The 9,124-nt window shown below is 47.5% G+C and overlaps 1 protein-coding gene across 11 annotated transcripts in view; it reads left to right on the top strand.

The window, feature by feature from the left end:
* IMMP2L (inner mitochondrial membrane peptidase subunit 2) overlaps nucleotides 1-9,124 on the top strand; it is a 690,748-nt gene that overhangs the window by 3,975 nt on the left and 677,649 nt on the right. Inside the window, exon 2 of one of the 11 annotated variants that reach the window (XM_023537462.1) lies at nucleotides 2,468-2,637. The exons of 9 other annotated variants lie outside the window; for them this stretch is intronic. The gene's annotated coding sequence lies outside the window, so the exon portion shown is untranslated. Of the gene's footprint in view, nucleotides 1-2,464; nucleotides 2,638-9,124 lie in introns of all 11 variants that reach the window. One more of the 11 variants, XM_023537461.1, reaches the window with a different exon arrangement.

Here is a 9,124-nt window from a genome sequence, read left to right as displayed (position 1 = left end):
ATTTGTGTCCTGTAATGAATAGTATAGTCATTTTCCAGTGTAATAAAAGTACCGGTATAATAACTAGATGAAGATAATTTTTTGAATTGTTCTGTACAAATGACCACAGAATAGAAAGCATGGAGAGTGTTAGGGAAGATGCACTTAGGAAAATAAACACTAAAGTTCACTTGCATGGGTTTCCCTACATCCACCCTCATTCTTTTAGAAGTGGAAAAGGTGTCTTTTTTTGCTTACAAAGGTCATATAAGGTCAGAAAAAGTTATTTAAAATCGGATCTTGCAAGGATACGAAAGACAAAGTGAGTCTCCTATGTAGTCACTCTCAGATGACCCCTGTCAGCGATTCATGTTTATTTCTTCAACCCTTTTGTTTTATAATTTGTTTCATAACGATATATTGCTATTTGGCAACATTGTAAATTTCCACCCTTCACCTCCATATTCCTGGCTATTTCCCAGCATCCCTCGGCCCAGGAATCCTCAGGTAGAAGTAGCATGCCTCGTACAGTCTTGTAGGTGCAGGCTTGATTCCTGGCTCTTCGTTAGTTCTGCCGCTTTGGGCCAGTTAAAACCCTGTTCCTTAACTTCTCATCTGTCAAAACAGAACAAAGAGTATATTAAAAAGAATGTAAAAAGAAACAGTGACAAAAAAAAAGAAAAAAGCAGTAACTGGCCTGCAGATACGATTAATTTCCCTCCCTGTTTCTCTGTCTGGTCACCCATCACTTAGGACCTTTCTCATGATGGTGGAAAGCGATCTAGTACTTAATTCTCCCAAAGGTGCTGAGCCTCCTGGGTGTTTGCATTTTCACAGCGATCACCTGCTCTATCTGATCCTAGAATTTTCTGGGACGAGGACTGACTCCTGACGTGGCTCAGATTCTCCCTGTCAGGGCTGAAGAGTGCCAGCTTGCACAGCGAGGGGGAAGGGTTCCTGTAGTGTGTTTAAAAAGCTCTGACACTGTTTCCAAAACAGCGAGGAAGACACACGACTGCCTTTAGCTGAGTGCTTGGAGTTAGGGTTTCTATTTCAGAAACGTCTGTGGCTGATAAGAATTGCAATAAAAATGCTGATCCTTCATGTCCAGACTGTCACGATTTTGCCAAGTTGCAGGTTTAATAACACAGCTAAGCTGTGTACTTAGTGTCTCTAATACTGCTCCGGAATCCAAGAGACAGGTCCACAGACATCAGATTTCACACCAGACATCCGGTTTCACTTTGCTAAGGAGTACGTTTTGTCAGTAGATTATAGGCATATCAGCTGCACCGCTATGATGTGTGGCACTTCTATCATAAGCTCTGGTCTGTAGGATTTAGTATGGTGTGTTATTCAAATGACAGCACGCTGTAAATTAGCGTCTGGTCAGATAAGCACGTTTCCCACAGGTGTCTTCCGGTGTCCTTGTTTTTACACGTTAACAAGGCAAATTAGTTTCCATCCCTGGTGATTTTCTTATAGAAGGAACATATTCCTAAAGAAAAGTCTCATTTAAGAACCCTTGCATTCCAAAAATTCATTTTCAAGCCCACTTTTGTTTGTAATGTTGAATAGAGTAATTAGAGGAATAAAACCACACATAGTATTTAGATTTCCAGGTCGAGACCCGAAAGCCATTTTTAACTTGCGTGGCCGTCATGTGTTAGTGGTACTGCAGACTCTAACCAACACTTATTCTAGCGTTTTGGAGAATAACATGTTCCGAGTGCCAACCTAAAATGGCTCTGCCACATTCCTGTCCGTGCCGAGGCGTCAGCGCTGTGGAAGTACTCTGCAGGCCGTCACTCCGGGTTCTGGGCCAGCTCTGTCACAGCTCAGCTGTGTGACCTTGGACACACATTCCTCATCTGGAAAATGGGGTCATCACTTGCGATTACTGTGAGATTCAGCGAGTGTAAAATAGCGTGAAACCCGGTGCAAATAGATTCTCAGCAAGAACAGAGGCCTTTGCCACAAGAGCAGAGACAGCCCGCTGGCCAGGACAGGTGGCTCCGACCAAGGGGAACGTCCTGTGGAATCTGGGCTTTGGTAGTGGGGACTGGGAAAGGCACATGGAGAATAATGACAAAGGGGAGGACAGGTGGACTCAGGGGAAGGTACCAGCCTTTCCATCAGCTCGTGGAGGTAGGTTGATGAATTACTTGACTCAGAAGGAACCACCTTTATCGCTGGCCTTTCCATTGACCTTGTCAGGTGCTGCAGTGGACACTCTGACGTCCTGATTGTCTGCTGACTCCAATGATTAAGGGTTTTTCTTTGTCACCCTGATGCTGCCCGAATAACCATGTATTTCTATTTTTTTATGGGTGGGACTTAGCAATAGATATCTGTGCTTCCTTAAGATACGGATTTTTCCTATACTCAAAGTATATCCACTGGATATCTTCTTGGCCTTTCATTGGCCTACAGTTTGTTTGTTTGTTTGTTTGTTTGTTTATACTGTATGCTGTGCGCATTGAAGTAGTGCCGAGGATGGAAGGAGGTGAAAGTCACTGTCCTTGATTACGGAGCTTGCAATCTGGTGGAACAGCACACATCTGGACCGACAGTTCACATATCAGCGCTCTTTGCCTTAAGGGAGACAGGCGCAGAGGCAGGCCCGCGGGAGCTCTCGACCCCGGACGCAGACCCCGGGTGAGGCTTTGGCAGCGGTCGCGTGTGAGGGGAGCGGGGACAGCTGGGTGGGGGCGGGCAGCTCGGCGGGCAGCAGGAAGCACTCGCGGGCAGAGCTAAGGCATGAGCGGCTGCATCGCATTATGAGAGTGTCCTGGGTTCGGGGAACTGTTTGTGGGTCGGCTGAATTAGAGCGCGAAGGGCAAAGGCAGGAGCGAAAGGAGGCACTGACTGTCCCGTGTGCCGTAGCGAGCCCACGACGTGCCGCGAAAGGCCGCCGAGGGCCGTGCGCTGGGTGGACGGGGTGGGCCGTGGCGGGACGAGGCAGAGGGGACAGTGGTTGGTGCGGAGAGCTAGAGGGCGAGCGCTTGGACGGGGCGGACGTGGCGGGGACACTGAGAAGTGAGAACGTTCCGGAAGGCCAGTGAGGAGGAGGGAAGAGCGGCTGGTCTCTGGGGCCGTCTGGCGAAGGGGCGGGAGAGCAGGACACTAGAGTGACGCCCAGAGTTCTGGCGAGTGACCGGGAGGAGGGGAGGGGCGCAGGCCCCAGCTGGGCGAGCTCAGGTTTGGGCGTGTGACGCACGTGCTGGCAGAGCAATCGTGGGGAGCCGGAGGAGTCTGGGGGCTCCGGCTGCAGGATCCTGGCGCAGAGGAGGCAGGAGGTGCGGGTGTCTGAGAGCCCGCCCCGTGGGGAGAAGTTAAAGGCAGGGGAAGCGTGAACGTGCTGAGCGGAGCTGCGTAGAAGGACCTTAGAGAACACTGACATTTCAGGGACAAACCAAGGAAAAGAAGGATGGAGGGTGCTGAGGGGAGCGGCCAGAGATTCCGGGGAAAAAAGAGTTAAGTTAAACTTTTCAAGCCAATGGCAGAATTTTAAGAAGTAGACCCCAGTTGAAAATGTAATGCCATGAATCAAGTATGATGAAGATGGTGACGTGCCCGTCAGGGTCATTCTGGAATGGCTCTGGAATGCGGGGGCAGAAATTAAGCTGCCCGGGTGACGGGTGACGGCGGATAAGGAGCTGAGTTAGTGGGAATGGGGTAGGCGAGCCTGCGCCCCGCCTCCGAGACCCTCACTTCAGTCCAGAGTCGTAGAAGCGCTGCAGGGGATTCCATGAGCCCGAGGGCGACGTGCACGGCCACAGGCTTCTGTCCTGGACGGGGAGGACAGCGTGTTTATACACGGAGAGGAGGCAGCCCCGCAGAGACGGAGAGGTCGGACATATAGTTGTGTGTAATCAATCACTGCCCTTTGGTAGTCACACTTTCTCGTAGTGAAAATCAGGTTGTCCCTTTGTCTGCTTAATCCTCCCTTCAAAGACTTCATACCGGACCCCGCTCTGGAATAGCCCATTCGCCCTGTTCTTCCCTGGCCCAGAGTTGCACTGCCGTCTGCCCTCAGCCCATCTGGCTCTTTAGCACATGATGTTCCCTCGCCTAATCCCATTGTGGGGGAAAAAAAAAGTCCCGTTTCTTTTATGAAAAGTTGAAAAATTTCAAATGAGTGTCTATGAGGAGGCTAAGGGGAAATAACCATACCGACCATAAAAAAGTATTCGATTTAGGAAACACGTATCTGCTACCTTCAAGATGTATAAGGTGGGAAGGGTGCTTGAGATACGAATTCTGCCCGTACAGAGTCCTCGGGCCAGTGAGAAAAGCGGATACGTAGAAGTGTTGCTTGCGATTAAGATCGTAAAGCGTGTAAATATTTTCAAAGTCAGAAATGTAATTGTTTAGTATTAAAATGCTGTAAAATATGTGAGGTTTGTCTTTTTTAAGATCTGTACGTTAAAGAATAGAAGTCTTCCGGAAGACGGTGAAAACCCCACAAAGCACCACGGAGCGCCCCAGATTCACAGATTCAGCTGTATTGCAGGTCCCGTCACACGTGCCAAGCATACGGGGACGTGCACTGTGTGTCTGTACCGTGCGAAGCCTGGTCTGTTAGTCCCAGTCATAGGATCGCGTAAGAATGGTCGCCCTCATGGAATGACTTGCTTTTCTTGCGAAGCGGTGTTGTTTGTTGACAAGGACACTGAACCTAAAGCCGAGAGATGGGCTTCCAGAGCTGGTTTCTCTCCTCACTCCTGTACGGTAGGAAGGATGCGTTAGTTCTCGGATGCTTTGTAAGATATCGAAAACTTCGTGGCTGAAAACAATAGTCGTTTATTATCCCGTGGTCAGCAATTCAGGCGGTTTGGGGTCTGGGTCGCACGAGGCTGCTGTCAGATGCCGGCTGGAGGTGCAGGTCCTGGGGAGGACGCCCAGGGCTGAAGGATCGCTCTCCCGAGTGGCCCAGTCGCCTAGCGGGCAGGTCGGTGTTGGCAGGTTTGTCCCTCTCCACGAGGGGCTTTCCGTGGGGCTGTCCTCACGCCATGCGCGCTGACTTCCCCGTGGTCGCAACCGCAGTGCCATTTGCGCCCTCTCCTTGGAAGTCACATGCCATCGTTTTTGACGTCCTCTCTCGGTCTCGCGGGCCGGCCCTGATTGGTGAGACCACACGAGGGAACGAGGCAAGGGTCATTCGGACCGGCACGGGACGGTGGGCTGGCAGGGAGGGGGGCAGCCTGTCCCTGGCTTGAGAGAGCTTTGAGTTTAAGAATGTATGGAGAAGTTTTTCGTAAACCTTTAAAGCAACATACACATAGTTTTTAAAGTTTTTACACCTGCCGTAGCAGTAGCCCATCTGATGCGAGGAAACGGTCCGCAAGGGCAGGAGCCTCAGCAGGGACCTGGGGTCGCCGGAGGCCCAGCCTCCGATTGCACCCAGACGGTCTGCCTCCCTGGGGCCGTCTCCGAATGTCTGTTCTTTGTCCCTCTATTTTGGCACTCGCTGTCCCTTGACGGGGTTGTAGTCAGTGCCGATTCGTCTTGCCCCGTGTGAGGGAGGAAGCTTGGAGGGCGGGGGCTGCGTCCTCCTCCGTGTCCCAGGCACCTTTGACCCCGTGCACGGCGCTTCTCGGCTTCTCAGGCGGCACTCGGAGCGGAGTTGGGTCACGGTGGTGCTCCAGCCTTTGGTGCTTGTACCTCCCGATCTGCACGGCGTGTGGTCCGTTCTCGATGATGGGCGCGCGGGCACACACCGCTCACGGTCTTTCCCGTGCGGCCGTTTCAGATCTCAGTGACCGGCTCAGTTTGGTAACTGGTAGCCATGTGTTGGACTTCTTAGATTAACAAAACCCAGAAGATAAAAATTATACATCTTTCTTTTATGTAATAAATCACAAAAATTTAATCTTTGCAGTTTTATCCAAAAGTTTATTCTGAGAGCCAGATCTTCGGAATGGCACTTTGACATACATGCTTTTTTTATATCTTCCCGTTGAAAAATGTTTGCAGCATTTTTGATCAACTTTTGAAAAATCATCCTTCTTATAGCTGGAGGACATGCCGTAAACACATTATCCAGGTCTAGTTCTGGAACTGTGTACAGCAAAGACTTTTTTTTTTATAGAAGGGAGATGTTTATAATCTCACGTTTTATATTTTAGGATAATTTAATGTCATGTGATTTTCACATTTAGAGCACCTCAGGTTTCTCTCCTCCTTTGTTGTCTCTTGTGGAATGTCCTGCACGTTTCCCTGGGAATTCTTCATCTCCTCAGCCACGCTCAGCCCTTTCTGTCTGTTGTCTGTACCTAATTTTCTCCCTGACTTTGGACTTCGTTTGGACTTAGTCTCCCGGTGGCATGTTAGAGGATGAGGGGGCTTCAAGGGGCAGAGCGGGCGTTGGGAGGAGCGCCGAGCGGGTCAGAGAGTCCCCTGAAGCTTAAGGTTGATGGTCCAGGGTGTTCTTTGCTAAGTAGGTGAGAGAGGACCCACAAAGCAACAATTGTGGGAAAAGTTTAGAGTGACCACAGATAATTGACTTTACTTTTTAAAATAGACTTTATTTTTTAGAGCATTTTTAGCTTCACAGCAAAACTGAATGGACGGTACAGGGATGCCCCCTGTACCCGCCCCTGCCACCCACTCCGCCCCCATGGACAGCCTCCCCCATTGCCAACATCACTGGCCAGAATGGTGCATTTGCCACAACTGATGAGCCTATACTGACACATCATTATCACCCAAAGGCAATAGTTTACATTAGGGTTCACTCTTGGTGGTGTATTTTTATGGGTTTTGAGGTATGTGTGATAGCACGTGCCCGTCATTGTAATATCATACAGAGTAGTATCGCTGCCCTAACATACTCCTGTGCTCTGCCTGTTCACCCCCGCTCTGCCCTAACCCCTGGCCACCACGGACCTTTTTACTGTCTCCATAGTTTCGCCTTCTCCAGAATGACACGTAGTTGGAGTCATGCAGTATGTAGCATTTCCCCTTAATTTTTAGTTTGCCTGGTATAGCAGATTATTTACAAAGCATTTTGATATTCTTCCAAGAGCTTATTTGTTTAATAAGCGTTTTATTAGTGTCAGATTTAAATACTAAATATAACTAAGCTTTATTAAATAATAATTAGTATCGTTTTTATGCCAGGGTCATCTGAGGTACTTTGGAAACTAACCAGCTTGTATTTTTTTTTTCGCTATCGTGTAAGAGAACTGTAGTCTGAACACATACATGAGTTGTGACAGCTTAGAAGATTATTAGTTTGAGGCATATCTGGGGCATATGATTGTGTGATGCTGTTACTCTAAACATTGCATTGCAACCTTTATTTTAAAGCTTATTTATTTTAAAAATGGGCATTAATTGTAAACTTTTAGACATTAAGGTGGTGCTGTATAGTGAAGAGAACGTGGAATGTTTTACTCGCGTGCCAGCTCCATTATCCGCTATGTGACCGTGAACCTTGTGTCTCCAAACTTTTGGGAAAACTGAGATAATATGTATTCCAGAGGTATGTTTTGAGGGCCGTATGAGCTGTTCGTAAGACTCCTGTGTACATTAACTCGTTACGAAGGCAGGTAAGGAATTCCTTGGTTCATGAGCTCTACCTAGTTACCAGCTTTGCCTCTGTGATTTTATTTTGGGTTCGTGATAAAGGGAAATAATGATTTGGGGTTAAGAAGGCGATGCGGTGAGTTCTCACCATCACAGGTTCTTGGAACTGCGTCGAAATGATGTATAACAAAACCCCCTTTATCAAAGGCCGAGACCAGCGAGAGTGATGTTTTCACAGCATCTCATCGACGTCATGACGAAACGGTGTGGAGTAAAATGTCGCTCGCGGACCTGCCGTGCTGCGGAAAGCATTATTTAGCTGTGTCTGGGAAAAAGTGACTGTTTTTTATCCGAATATGTCTCATTGAATAAGCCTGCCCGTGTCTCCTCATGAAAGGTGTACCCTTGGGAATATTCTGCTTGCGTGCTTGGCTCCAAATCATATTTATTATCTGGTTGTCAGATTGAGATGTTAGTCCTCCTTCCAGAAGCATGAATTATACTGCCAGATTCTGTACAGAGTTAGAGACAAGGTAGAGTTAGGAAGATTCTGGGGGAAGAGAATAAAAGTAGTTGAAATCCTGTGGCAGGCGATATATTAAATATAATTTTAGTTTCAGTCAAAATGTCCCTATAGTTTAAAATAGTTAGAAAGAGGAATGGTCAGTGACATACTAATGAATTAAAATTATAGAAGACTTTACACTTCCGAGTTTGAGAATGCGCGACAGTGCTTTCTTCGAAATAATAGTCGTCATTTTCTGTCAGTACAATTGACATCTTTATTAAATTGCAATCTCAGCTTTTTGTAGTCACTTCCTCCTTTTACCTTCAAAATACATCATGTCGCCAAAGACAGAAAGTTGGACGATCTTATGGCCAGGACGTGGGCGTGGCCGTTCCAGCATGAGCCCCTGCGGTAGACATGGGGAGTCCAAAAGGAGATGTCACCGCTGGACAGGAAGAGTCAGAAAAATGCTAGAGATGTAATGGACAGAAAAATGCTAGGTATGTAAACAGGGTCTTAAAGGCCAATTTAAGCAGGTTTTTACCTTATCCCAAGGGCAAATGCAATCCACAAACACTTTAGGCAGGGGAGTGAGCTAGTCTAACAATCACTGACTACAGTCCAGAGTTGGATAATAGTCCCTTTCTGCAACTGGGCTCTCACTGCCTACCGAGGCTGAATGTGGGGAAATTCAGTCACCCTTCCATTTCATAAAACCTTCCTGGACATTTTACCCCAGATTTTGAAAGGGTAAAAAAGAGATGGGACAGTTTGTTTTTCGTGCAACAGAGAGCGGAAGTTGTTGAGTAAATGGCAACATTTGAGGGCCAGTTCATTTGTCTTGGATTTTATGTAAATGGAAACTACATGGGGAGCATTAGCTTCACTTTTTATCACCGAGTTCTCATCTTTAACTCAGTCCGACTGTCTGCTTGGTTAGAGTTGACTAGACACCATAATCATTTTCAGCCCTTAGGCAGAGAAGCAGAGCAGCACATCACCTTATCCCATCTTTCTGAAGCATTCTGTTCCATAACCTTTTAAAGCTGATTTATTGGATAAGTAAAATTATGTTTGATATTTGAATCAGTTTTAGTTCTGGAC

The sequence above is a fragment of the Pteropus vampyrus genome, unplaced genomic scaffold (assembly GCF_000151845.1).
Source record: "Pteropus vampyrus isolate Shadow unplaced genomic scaffold, Pvam_2.0 Scaffold192, whole genome shotgun sequence".
Classification (NCBI taxonomy): Eukaryota; Metazoa; Chordata; class Mammalia; order Chiroptera; family Pteropodidae; genus Pteropus; species Pteropus vampyrus.
The sequence above is the reverse complement of the archived record's forward strand: the minus strand, read 5'-3'. Positions and strand labels throughout refer to the sequence as shown.